The 14,186-nt window shown below is 31.2% G+C and overlaps 1 pseudogene; it reads right to left on the bottom strand.

Annotated features, from left to right (window-relative positions):
- LOC124373195 overlaps nt 1–4,999 on the bottom strand; it is a 38,651-nt pseudogene extending 33,652 nt beyond the window's left edge.
- Between the last annotated feature and the right edge of the window lie 9,187 nt (nt 5,000–14,186).

The following is a 14,186-nucleotide window of genomic DNA, read 5'->3' as shown; positions in this document are numbered from 1 at the left end:
GAACAAGTATCTTTTGCTATTAAAATAAAGTGTACTAATTCATAAATCCTAAGTGGCATATCTTTATTATTTTAAGAAATTAAAGAGTTGCGGACCAACGCTTTAAAGGTGACCTCCGAAGCACCACCAGTGGCCGGGTAGGCGGGCTGCTTGCAAGGACCAGGACGACAGCGGTCACTCGATCAAGCAGCAGGCCTCGCTCCAAAGCTGCTTGATTCTGTTATCTTGCGATAACCGTTTTACCATTACGTGCACCATGGAATTTATTTATGGGTAACCTTTTGACAGGGACTACCTACAGGGCCATGGGCATGAGTAATAAGGCGGTGAAAAGGTCAAAACATTAGTTTTTAGAGAACAAATGAACCTGCTGTGTTTAGGAATCAGAGGGATATGACCATATTGGTACCGGATCTTACTGCTATATGTGTTTGAAAACAGCCATGGCCTCCATTAAAATCGACGAGGACAGTTGACTTGACGAGATGATTGACATAACCCAACACAGCGCATTACCTAATGATTTCTAAAATAAAAGGTGCATAACAAGAAGTTCTTACATTGAAATTTGATATAATTGTCATGATTAAGTAGGTAATCACTGTACTGGATCCAATAAAATAGTATATATCTATAAAGATGTGTATTATTTCTATTCTGCATGAAACTGTAATATGACAATACAGTGTTATATATGAATAATCTCAATCTAATAGACGAGATTTTTTTTTATGTTGAGATACTATTACATGAAATGTAAATCACTATTTGTACGCTATTTTTATGTTGGTATTCCATTTACCACCCAAATCACGTTACGTAGATAAGTTCATATGTTAATCTCGCAAACACGAGGTGTAGGCAAATTGATTTAAGAAGTTGTATATGAAATTTTAAGTCGTTGATTCAGGATTTTATAAATAAGTCTGTTTTTCAATCCCAAACGCACAAAAGTACGACATTAATTACTTGATTTTACTTGTAATACACTTATCATGTTTGCGTGGAGATTTACAGCAGCAGAAATATCTTCCAGTTATTGGGACTGTTTCAGTCACGTATGATCATATCCCTGCTAAGCTGAACGTGACAAATTGTGTTGTGTCGGAGTACAATGGAACAGGCAATATAATGGCGACAGACTACACCTAGGCCAGCTGTAGTACAGTCAGTCGTGAGTCGCACGGCAATAAGCCATCTTGGGCTAATCCACAAATCAATGCCTTTGATAAATTACCTTTGAAATAGTTTGTTTGATAGTATCTATATGTATGGAGTACACGCTCCTTAACACTGTCAACTCTCTGGATAATCGTAAAATACTTATCTTCGTTAGGATTACACGCTCTTTTTAAACACGTCGACTCTCTGGATAATCGTAAAATATACTTATTCATTCGTTATGGAGTACACGCTCTTAACACTGTCGACTCTCTGGTAATCGTTAAAATGCTTATCATTCGTTATGGATTACACGCTCGTACACTGTCGACTCTCTGGATATCGTAAAACGGACTATCATGCGTTATGGATGTTTACACGCTCTTAACACTGTCGACTCTCTGGATAATCGTAAAATACTTATCATTCGTTTATGGAGTACACGCTCTTAACCACTGTCGACTCCTGGATAATCGTAAATAGCTTATCATTCGTTATGGATTACACGCTATTAACACTGTCGACTCCTTCTGGATATCGTAAAATTACTTATCATTCGTTATGGATTACACGCTCTTCCTTAACAACTGTTCGGACTCTCTGGTTAATCGTTATAAATGCTTATCATTCGTTAGGATTACACGCTCTTACCACTGACGACTTCTGGCATAATGTAAATATTATCATCGTTTAAGTGGGTGTGTGTTTTATAAAGAGCGTCATTTTAGTCTTGAAGCGCTGGATATATTTCAAACGGATTGAGATATCGAATGTACGCATACTTCACCACACATATTAAAATTACTGGTTTAGGATTTTTTTTGGTAAAATACAATTCCCGCCCTTTTCAAAGGGGGGGGGTAATCGGATTACCTTTAAATTTTGAAAATTACAACCCCTATAAACCTTGTGAACATGTCAGTGGTATTTTTTCATAAAAAGCATCTAAATTGGAGCGTATTAATGATGTGTTCATGTCGATGTGTGTCTTTTTAATTTTCCTTCAAATGACATGTAAATAATGATAGGGGTGTGCAATTTGAAAGTTTAAATAACCCATTTCACCCCATTTTTGAAAATGGCGGGAACTATTTTTACCCTCTCGCCAAAAAGTATTTTAATAGTATGAGTGAAGAGTTTAAATCGATATCTCAATCCTTTTGGGATGTATCCAGGTGTGATCGGGACTTAATTTTCACCTGTTTAGAAGTTGCTTTACAGAGTGTTTGTGGGCATTTGCGCCCAAAACAGATGGTCGGTCCTCATTTTAAAATAATTCCAAACCAGTTACTGCACACTTGAATTCTAAAGTTTTCTGTCGTTTATTTGTAAGTGGAATTTTCAGATTATTAATTGATAAACTCATAAAACGTAGATTTTATGGATTTTTTATGACTTTTTGATGATTATTATTGATTTTTGTTTGCTAAATTTTTGGAGTTACAGGGTTGGTACTTCTGATAATGACTTTTGGGTTTTATAAGTCCCAGCGAATAAATGTAAATAAATAACTAATTGTTTTTATACATGGTGTTTGTTTGAAACCGTAAATACTAAATTTGTAAAAAAAATAAAGTAAGTAGCAAAACCTTAAAAAAACTAAAAAGAAACCTTGTGGAAAAGTAAAAGCCATAATACGACAATGATATTAATCATTTCTTATAAAATTTGGACTAAAGATTTCTTTTTTCTTGTTAAAAAGAAACATTTACTTATCTAGTATTTTTTTAAATTTTAATCATTAGATTTTCGTTATAATTTACGTTAATTTCAACATTCCATTTTGTTTGGTGCTATCATTGGACATATTGATATATTATAAGGAAATTAAATCTTTAACTCTATTAATGTTTTCTTTGACGCGGGCATATTAATTAATTAAAACTGCAGGGGACAACGTTAGTCACAAATACGGTAGCTAAGGCTAGAAATATTTCGTAAATCAAAAAAAACAAGACTAAAACTGAAAGTTAACCATAAGCGTCATAGAGGGAATAATATGGAAATTCAAATCCTAATTAAATTACGATACTGTAGTGTGCCTCAAATCAATCTTGATTTGTTAATTATTTCATATTTCGAATTGTAAAACTGTATTTATATTGTGATATCCAGGTGTATTTTAATGTACTAAGTTATTGTGTATATTCAATCCATACGTGAAGTGCAGTATACAGATTGCAGTCTGGGTTTGTGGATTACGGACACAGACACGGAACAGTAACAGAGTGACTAGGTTCTATAGCCTAGGAGCCACAATATAAATATTTATAGAATAGTTCCATCGCTTTAGATAAATGGTGCAACTTTACAATAACCTCCCAAAATAACCCCCAACCAAAGAGAAACGACGAAAGATAACCTCTCCTAATTTTTGATATACGAAGTGCTCGCTTGTGTTGTGGAAAACTTCCAATCAAACTCGATTATTTTCACATATGATTGGTGACGTACATTTCTCTTACTTAATTTTGGATCTCACTTTTATTCTGCAATTTGTTGCAGACAGCGTTGAAATTTGATTCCCTCCCCACCCCCCCACCCCACCAGAATGAGGGTATCACCATTCAGAATGCCTTAAACCACAGTTAAAATTAGATTCATATACAAATTTGTAGTGAAATTTTGGTATGAGTTATAGTTATCTTTTATAATCCATCCTCACTTGTTAGTTTCTTTCATTATTTAAATGTTACTCATATGGATGATACAAAGGCTTACTGATGTTTTTATGCTTTCTGCTATTTTGTTTTATTATATGGTGGAAATTTTATTAGTAACACTAAAAAGCTCGCAAAGTCTGAGAACCTACTTTCATTATTAAATGTTAACTGAGAAATCAGTCTGGAGGCAATAAAAAACAGGTATACTTTAATATTGAATTTGTTAAACACTACGAATTTCGTTCATTTTATTTAGCAATTTTCCCCCGCATTCCATTTAATAGATTGATAAGCATTGCCAACATACAATGATTTTGGGAAAATATTAATCATGGTAAATTATATTATACTTATACAATTATTTTAAATTTTAGTTTGTTAATTATCATAACATTGAGATGGATTCTAAACTCGTCAATGAATATCAATTTGGGCTGGGAAGGGTTTTTTCATTATTTATTTATAAATGGACCAATGTCCTTTTGAACAACACAGAAAACAGGGATACTGTATGATAATAGACATAATCATAAACGGTAATTCATCACACAATAAGTCGAAGAAACTGGGTATTGGACTGGATTAGGTTGGAGATTAAATCATCATCATATGATAGGCCGCAGTGTTCAATGCACATCACTCGATGAAAAAGAGACTGTTCTGAGTTAATCCGTTGCATTGGAATAAATAATCAACGCAAAGTGTGTGCATTGTGGGTGAGGAAGATTATGGAAAAGGAAAATTCTTAAGTAAATACAATGAATAAAACTATTTATATTCACAATTTAGAGAGGGACAGAGTTAGCAAAAATACGGAAAATCTTTGAGTTAAATTTATTAAACAAACTTAACCTTTCTTTGTTTTCTTAGAACAAGAAGGTTGGAAAAATTACACCTACTTCTATATGGACGTTTGCAGTTGCTTTATGGAGTGCAAGATATTTTGGATAGGTTAATGGTTGAGAGTAGGGGCCGCCTCTGTCGAGATTCGTGGGGGAAAGTTGTATGGCATGATCTCAAATCGTTGTACCTCTGTAAGAAGAAATTTTTGACTCTGTAGGAACAAAACCACCAACTACAACAGTAACCTCCATCGATAGACTAGACATCGAAATACCCATGCGCCCCAGAATCTGGACATTTGCGATAGTGTTGTGGCACTCCTGGACATCCATAGGTTGCCCTACATTTAATTGAAAACATTTGGTTTTGGCTGTACTCAGTTCAAGGTTCAACTGCAAGGTATATAAACCAGCCTCCTGGGAGGAAAAGCTTAACCTCAGTGTTTACTATATCTTTCGGTTAAAGTAGCAAGCCTAATCTTATAAAATTGGATTATTTTCTCTAACTCTTGTTTGGTATATATGGATATATTTTTTAGATTCATAATTACTTTTCATATGAAGTTTGTGCATATTCTCTAGGATTAAGGCGATATACCTAGTGATTGCTTAAAGCTGTGGTTTGCATATTCGCAGTGATGTGGGGGCGTCGTTTCGTACACATATTAAATTTACCGCTGGAATACAATTTAACACTGGGCGCAATACTAGGGTAATCAATTAAGCTTGAACTTTTAATGAAAAATCTCCATAAGTGATTTCCTAAATGAGGTGTACGGAGTTTTATGTACGAAATATGCGTATAAACATTTGTATGCGGGGGGGAAAATGTTTTTGTTTGTACTATGTCTAGTTTTTGCTTCCCCGTCTATTGTTTGTTCTCTTTATTATTACAAATTAGGATTCATATTATACTCGTCCCCTTAATTCATTTAATGTCTCAAATTTTTAGACCAGGTGTAATCAACAACTTACAATGAAATTGTGTTTGATTATTCCACTACGTACTAATGATGTGTACTTAACAAATGCGTTTAAAACATTTTAGTTAATAATTGTATTTTATTGCACTTGATTATGCTATATCATAAATCTATAAACATTTTTAAATCGGTAACGGAAAATTGTTATGAATAATGTGTTAATAGTGGATTATAAAATACACTTAACTCTTTTAAGTTAAGTTTTTTTTATATACGCTTGTATTTTCGGAGATAAATTTGTGAAAAATGGTCTAATAATTTCAATACATTTAAAACCTGAAACTGTATTACACTTTCTAGTTCAAACCAAACATAGTTAGGTTAGTTACATTCATAAAATCTTGAGATAAGAAATATTACTTGAACTAATTATATTGGATCATACATCGTATTGTACACCTAATATGAACTAGACAGTATGTTTATACTTCTATTTTTTAAAGAAATTACGTCTGTATGTCCTTTGTATGTCCACAAAGTAATTAACATTTTATTGCTTATAGCTACTCTATTATGATCGCTAGTCTATAAAAGAGATATAAATTAAACAGTTGTCTCAAAAATTGAAGATACACTGTTCTAATGTGGTTGGATAAAATACGTTTTTACAAAAACAGCGATAATGGCTACTTTGTAAAGACAATTTCAGTTTATTTGTGCGCTAACAAAATGTATACTATGATTTTCAGTGCAGCCTGAGTATCTTGACTTTTTCATGATAGTACCTCCAGGGGACGGACGCCTCATTTATTGATTGGATAAGTGCTTAGGAAACAAGCAGCCTTATTGGACAAAAGGCTAAATGGTAGGTATATAATGAGATCAGAGCATCGAAAAACTTTAAACCCCGTTTTAAGAAGTACAAAAAAGTCGGAACGGCAACGTAGAAGTGATTTAATTTCTCTAAGTTACATTTTAGGTAAAATTTTGATGGAATGTCTTAAATTTATTCGTTAAACTCAAATATTGCATTATCGAATCCTGTTGCTAATTAGTGTACACGTATATGATTTTGCTATATCATCACTTGATAAACAAATTATTTTAGTGTAATACTACCTATCACTTGTTTGTAGATTGTGAAATCATCTTAAACGTTGGTTATATTGAAACATTTAAAGCAATGAGTCAGAAACTGCGACTGGACATCCCAGCGCCAGTGAGGACTCCGTAATAATCAAAATATTCGAGGAGGTCAATATTCGGCTTGGACGTCTACAGGGCGATTCATGGTGCTCATGTGATCTCTTAAAAACTGTTTTATTATGTTTAATCCCATTCCTTTACTGTATAAAGTACTTTAAATAAAGTTATTTTAAAATGTGACATGACTTTTGTTTATATTTAGCACCAAATTATTTTATTTTACAGTAGTCTAATATTGTTTTTCTTTTAAGTTTTTAGAAAATAGTACGATTAGGCAATTATAATGGAGAATTGAATAAATAAAAATATGGGAAAATACACAGGATTTGAATAAGGCGCAGCCTTTTTCCTAGGGACTATTACTGTACATAATCTCGACCAAGCCGTATAAATTTCGAAAATATTGGTGCCGATAACCTATAAAAACATCAAATCCATTAGTATTTATATATTTTGTATTTTTTTGTGTTATAATTAAATCTCAAAATTATGTCAAGTACATTAATTCTTATTTGAAATTTTACTGTGGTTTAACACACTGGAAGTTATTACTACAGTCAGAGGACCACCCCTACAGACAGGACAGTACTTCCTCGCTATCATCATGGTCTATATAAGGAACTAATTTCAAAGTGGCAAATCCCATAGAGATACTAAAACACTATCATCGATAATTTTGTTGCTCCATTGTATTGGAACCGATAGGGCAAAATGTCAACTGTATGGTTCACGAGTTATTCATGCAGTCAAATAGAAGTCAAAGTTTTCGATCTCCTCCAATATTGGGCTTCAACAAAACGCTTATCCCATACAAAATGAATTGATAATGGAAAAAAAAATATTGATTAATTTCCTTCTAATCGATTACATTAATTCGTTTAAGATTTAAACTTTCAGAGCTTTTAAAGATTCTAGGAAACGTTACTGAGCACTGATCCGTAATTTGGCCTGCAATTAAAAATTAACATAAAATTAAAAACTAAAATATGAGTCAGTTTTAATATTTATTCTTGTATTATTGTGTAAATTATATATTACAAGATCGTGAACAGATATATATATATTTTATATATGTATATTAAGAGTTATTTTATAAAATATAGATACCTGTATAACAGTGTATATATTATATATTCAAAATAAATACGATATATATATATTTAATTTAATAAACATTGACTCACAAAAGTACTATTTCCGCAGGGACATAATACAACACCACACCACACACACACACACAAACACACACACACCACACACTCACCACACACACACACACACCACACACACACCACAATTATGCCACGTCGAGTGTGGAAAAATAGAAAATTTAATTTCTTTTAAAACTAATCAAATAAGATTAGTTATTATATTATAAAATAAAGTAACGTTATTGCATCCAAGTAAGGATAATATCACATAAAAATTAGATCATGTTATAAATAATTTAATTTTAAATTAATTTCCATAAGTGTACTCTGTTATTGTACTCAAATTATATTAAGTTTAGTTTAATGCAATGACTGATGTTATTACAAAGATTTTGGATATTTGTGCTTTTAATTTCTAATTAAGCTTCTATTTTAAGAAAGATATATCTGGGAGTGACATAAATATCTTACTATTAATCAAATCACTGAGATAAGGCTAGTTTTTTCGCCAAACGGTGTGTGATTACAATTATGACCCCACTAATTGGAACTTGGGCAAGTTTACTAAACCAAAGCCAGAGAGTAAATGAAAATCTATAGTTTGCGCGGTCACATTGAATAAATTTGTTCTCTATAATGAAAATGCGGATCAACACAGTTTGATGAGAACTTAAACGGTTATATCGCCTTCAATGTTACCGCAGTGTTCGCCCAGGCGAAGGATGTTTACGGATATGGGAACAAAGGCTTGGCAAAACTATGAGCACAACAACAGTATTCTAACCAACAACAACTTACTCAGACCCCTTCAGACCGATTGTGATCATTCTGTATGCTTAATCCCTGTTCGACTTATTCAAAATAATTAAAAATTTGTTAACCAGTTAATTAGTTACAAAACGCTACATTTATGTTTTATGAAATGATGTATGAAAAGTGTTTAACATAATGAACAGAATATTTGGAAAATTATTAATTTAAATGTATATGGAATTGTTATAACGTTATTATAATATATTTATAATGGTACAGTTATCCATCGCATGTCAAATATTTTAAATAAGTACAAAAAAAACTACATATTATTTTGTAATTAACTGAGGTGTTTGCACAACTGGAAATAATTTATAAATCAGAATTATTTTTGTAGAATTTCTGAATTAATTGTTATAACGAATCCGTAATAGTATTTTTCAAATCGCAGTCATATACGAAAATAAAAATAGTTGGGGGAGGATATTGCTGTTATATCAAACAGTGAAGTTTTTTCACCGCACTTGTCATTTAAATGTTGTTTGTATATTTTACAAGACTTTTAATTTCTAACTTTTTTAATAAGTAATGACTTTTGGTATTTTTCCCATATTTTATGTTACTTCAAATCAAAACAGTATTCATTTATTAATCCTGATTTTTAGATTGAATCCTATAATATGTATCTGTTAACTTATCTATTGTCTTGCTCTTAAAAAGCTTCCCTGTTTTCTGAAAACTTTCGCTTTCTCTTTTGATAAATAGCGCGTGTTTCATTTTTTTGCTGTCCACATATTCATTGCATGTATATTATTGTATTATTGATATTAATTGTTAAATTTTGTTGTTGTAAAAATGGTGGATACCGTGTGAATTCATTAATTTCCCCAAGTGGGATTTGGGGGGTGGAGGCTCAAAACAAAATGTTTAAAACTAAAAACCCATTAGGTGACACCTCATTCTAAATGGTCTTGATAGCAAAGAGGAGCAGTTGGGGAAAATAGTGCTTCCTATCTCTGCCAGTACAAAATGGACAGCGTTTATTCATATTAATTACAAATTAATTGAGAAAAATATGAACATCCACATTCAGAGGTAAATAGATTCAATAGGATAACCACTTTCCTTACAAATTTAAACCTGTTTTACAGTTATTACCTGGTTGCATAGGCAGGCCTCTCCTTTATCTTATCAGTGTTGATGAGTCTAGTGTCATTTTCAGTTTCTGGTTGGAATTAGGATTTGTTTTTGTGATACTTTACGTTATAGAGTCTTTCAATTTAAAACATTTAGCCCTCTCCCTCCCCAAAATCTCATTATGGGCAATGGCATAAGTTTTAACAGTAAACTACAAAGTTCACTTATATTTCAGGTGTTATGTTCCAAGTTACGTCCATTCATCTTTATCAATCAAAAACTAATCAGATTGTATCCATACTTTTAATTCACACTGTAGTATATTAAATGTTTATTTTACTCTGTGCAGTGGTTTACGGTGAAAGATGGATCGAGTGCCTTCAGTGAGCGTTTTCACTGGTTTAACCTATTCTTAAAGTAGACATGTTACAGTTGTTTATAGATGATACTGGATTTTATGCGCTTTTTGCAGGTCATACATTTGAAGATTGTGGAAACAGTTTGTTGGTAAATTAGTTCCCTAGATGTTGGACATGTAAAGTAATAGTCAAATATGCGTGAAGGAGATTCTATCATTGAAGGCAGTGTTATATTTCACGAGGTCCTGCAAATTGAGGGTCATGGATCAAGTATCTTGAGGGTGTAGAGATGCTCTAGGGGCAAATCTAAGCGATACAGTATTTTAGTAAGCAACCAGACTCAGTTACGAACCTCTTTATATTTAGGAAGGACATTATCGGCATTAATACAAGATTTTAAGATTTACACCTGCAGTTCCTTTAATTGTTGGGAAAAACATTAATCCTTAATCCGCGGACCACCCTCGTTTTTGTACTGGAAACGCTCGTATCTAGTCTTGACACGGAGGAATTTTTAAACAAAGTTCCGGTAAACCAAACCCATCTGCTTTAACATGTCCCAGATTTTCGTTGGCCAGGAGAAGAGGCTGCTGAATTAGCCAAAAAAAAGACTAAATTTCCTCCCCAATTTTGTCCTCACCCCATGTTACATTTTTTGACATTCATAATAAAATTCGGAATTGTACTTTCTATCACATCTGGCAACAAATTGTTGTAGATATATATATCTATCTACGTTACATTAGGTCTTTTATATATGTAATAAGTATATATACGGTTTCAAATTTACTTTTATTCCGTACTATTTCTCACTCTGCTGGATCAAGAAATATTTTCAGTATTATAACCATATTATTTTTAAATATAAACTAAAAAGGCTGCTGATTAGATTCATTGACTTATTGTTGTTTTATTAGTTTATTTTATAGTTGTATATTGTATAATTATAATATTCAATGTTGTTTTTCATTTTGGTTTGCAGTAGAATCCATATAAGATTTTGAGGCAGTTGGAATCTAATTCTGGAAAGTCTTATTGAAGCCTTTCAATAAAAAAAAAACTAATTCAGATAACCTTTGTGAAGGTTATTGGTACTACAAACTACAAGTTTTGAAAAATATATGTAAAATATCAATTTTATATGCCCGATTATTACGTTCTTTCCATAAATTTAAAATATATCAGACTGAAAAAACATTGTATTCGAAAGATTTTAAATTAAAATCACACAACGAGAAAAGCACGAAACTATATAGTTAAAATTATACAGAATTGTAGTTGAATAAACAAATAAAGTTCCGCTAACCGCACGGGATGGTTTCTCAGAATAAAGGAAATACTTTAAATTCACTCGCTGTTTCACTGAAAGTTTTTATAATTTATTTTTAATCACTGGGTATATTTATTCATAGAACAACGATGTTTAATAAAGAAACTTCTACTTCTGTTTTCATCAAATTTCTACTAGAAACCAGTTTAAAGACACTTTAATAAATGAGTTTTGTAATAATTTTCTAAGGATAATCAGGACTGAATAAACTGCAAATAATGAAGTTTAAATATAAGTTACAAATTGTGTTGGAGGTATATTTAAGATGGGGTATTTCACGATATATGCCAAGGAAGTTTATTCCTATCTAAAAATAAACTCGAGTCCCTGTACATCATTCGAATGTGGAAATAAAACCCCTGTTTAATGAAACAAAATATGGTTCTACGAAAATATATATACTTTATTTTTAATCACTTTGTTAAAACACACTTTAATAATGAGTTTTGTTATTATTTTCTAAGGATAATAATACTGAATACACTGCCAAATCTAAATACATCGTACAAGTGTAATTCAAGTGTTAGCAATATATTTAGATGAGTTTTTTTTTCCGAAACGAGCTCTATTCCTAGTTCAATATAAATTCGAGTTCCCATAGTCATGGAATTTTGAAGGTGACATGAACGAAATAAAACAATTCCGGGGAATCTGTTTATTAGAACAATTAACAAAATAAAAAACGGCTTATCAGCTGTCTAAACTACAAACGTCATGATTAAAATCTTTATTAAAAAATAATTTAAAACACACATAACTGAAAATGACTATCTTTTCGCAGGCGGGATTATTGATAGGAGGTATGCTTATTACCGCTTATCCTATGGCTTATCCGTACAACGTCCATGTTTAATACTTTTATGTGTGTGTGTTTAATCCATATCAAGAAAGTAAAAAAATCTATGTTATTTGAAAACTCGAAGAAGAGTCTGTAAAAGGCTACCAACCAACTAAAAAAACTACATTATTGATTATTATTTTTATAGTAAAAATGACGGAACTTTGTATTGAATACATTGAAAAATTTTAAAAGATTTTAGGATTTTTAAGTAGATTTCATTTATATTGCTTTGTATCTTTTGGGATAACGTTTAATATACAGAATTTTGATACGATGGTTAATTTATTATTGATAGAATCCATCATGTATAGAAGAGCTAGAACCTCTGCCAGGAGTTCCAACTGGTATATTTATGGATGTTAAAAAAATACTTTAAACCTTATTTCTTCTCAATAGTTATATTGTCCGCTACAACTTTGGTTTTCTTGCGTGGTTACGTGCAACTCCTAATACATAAAGGGATTTTATAAGCATTTCAAAGAACATTAAAGGCTGAGCTGCAAGCAAAACTTATCACTCATGAGGGTTGAACATTTGTCTATATCTTTCTGTCTACCCGTAACGATCTCGGAAAAAACGAACTGACCTATATTATTGAAAAAATATAATTTAGCAAAAAAGCGTCATCTCTTATGGAAAACGTTAGTTCGTTGATGGTGTATGTTCTCCCATGGTTTTAGATGGGTTATCGAATATTTCTATTTTTTTTTCTTAGGGATAACCATGGTGGCAATACGCACATACAATGCAGATATATTTAAATAAACTAAATTACATCTATATAGAAATTCAAATATTTATCATTTAAACACATGTTAGCATAATAATTCTAACATATAAATATATTTTTAATTTGGACTTATATATGGACTTGAGAATACTTCTGTTTATTTAAAACTTTTATATAAAAAAACGAAATTATTAAACAATGAATGTGAATTGCATAATGTTGAAAGATATGTCAAGAAAATATATCGTAACAGAGACCTTTACATTTTGCATGAATATTCGTCTAATTTTTAAGCTTAAAATTTGCTAAAATATATAGTTTTACTTCTGGTCGTGCAAATTGTCACGGACACTCTTGAATTTTAGTTAATATGCTAGCTGCTTGAACATTTGTATGAGAAAGAATGTAAAAAAAACATTAAATGGTCGCAAGTAGAAAAAAATATAAATTTGTGGGATTTATCAAAGGTTAATGTATGCTTTTGGTTAACGGATTTCAGGTATAATTAAATACAAATTTTCTTCCTTTTATATTCATAAAACTGTTATTACTAAATAATAATTAGTTTCTCCATCCAAAAACGATAACGGTAATTTCTGTTCTAACAGGAATAGCAAGGATTAAAACCTGTAACTAAAATAAATAATGTAAAATAAAATAAATAAATATACGTGACTTACAACAGTTAAAGTTAATATAACACAATAATTGTTATAAACAAAACTTAACAGTAGTATTAATAAATATGTTACAATTCAAACGCTCAAATAATAAATATCTAGTAGAAAAGCGTCATCATTTATTATGTTACTACACAGTAAGCATGAATACAATAGAATTTCAACTGTGCATAGGAAAGATCTCTTGACATCTTTAAAACAAAATATTTATAATTTTTAAAAATATTTCACCTTTTTTATAACAAATTCATTAGGAAAAATAATTCATATTGGATTTAAATATTGTTCCTAAAATTACATTTCATAGCACCACTGTTCGATAGATTTTGTTCCACGAGTTTTTCTTTACTTAAAGCCTGAACATTTGCTTTCACAATTTAGCATTGTGGAAAGCAATTCAATCTGTGAAA

The sequence above is a fragment of the Homalodisca vitripennis genome, unplaced genomic scaffold (genome assembly GCF_021130785.1).
Source record: "Homalodisca vitripennis isolate AUS2020 unplaced genomic scaffold, UT_GWSS_2.1 ScUCBcl_5025;HRSCAF=11531, whole genome shotgun sequence".
NCBI lineage: Eukaryota > Metazoa > Arthropoda > Insecta > Hemiptera > Cicadellidae > Homalodisca > Homalodisca vitripennis.
This window is presented reverse-complemented; position numbering and strand designations above follow the sequence as displayed.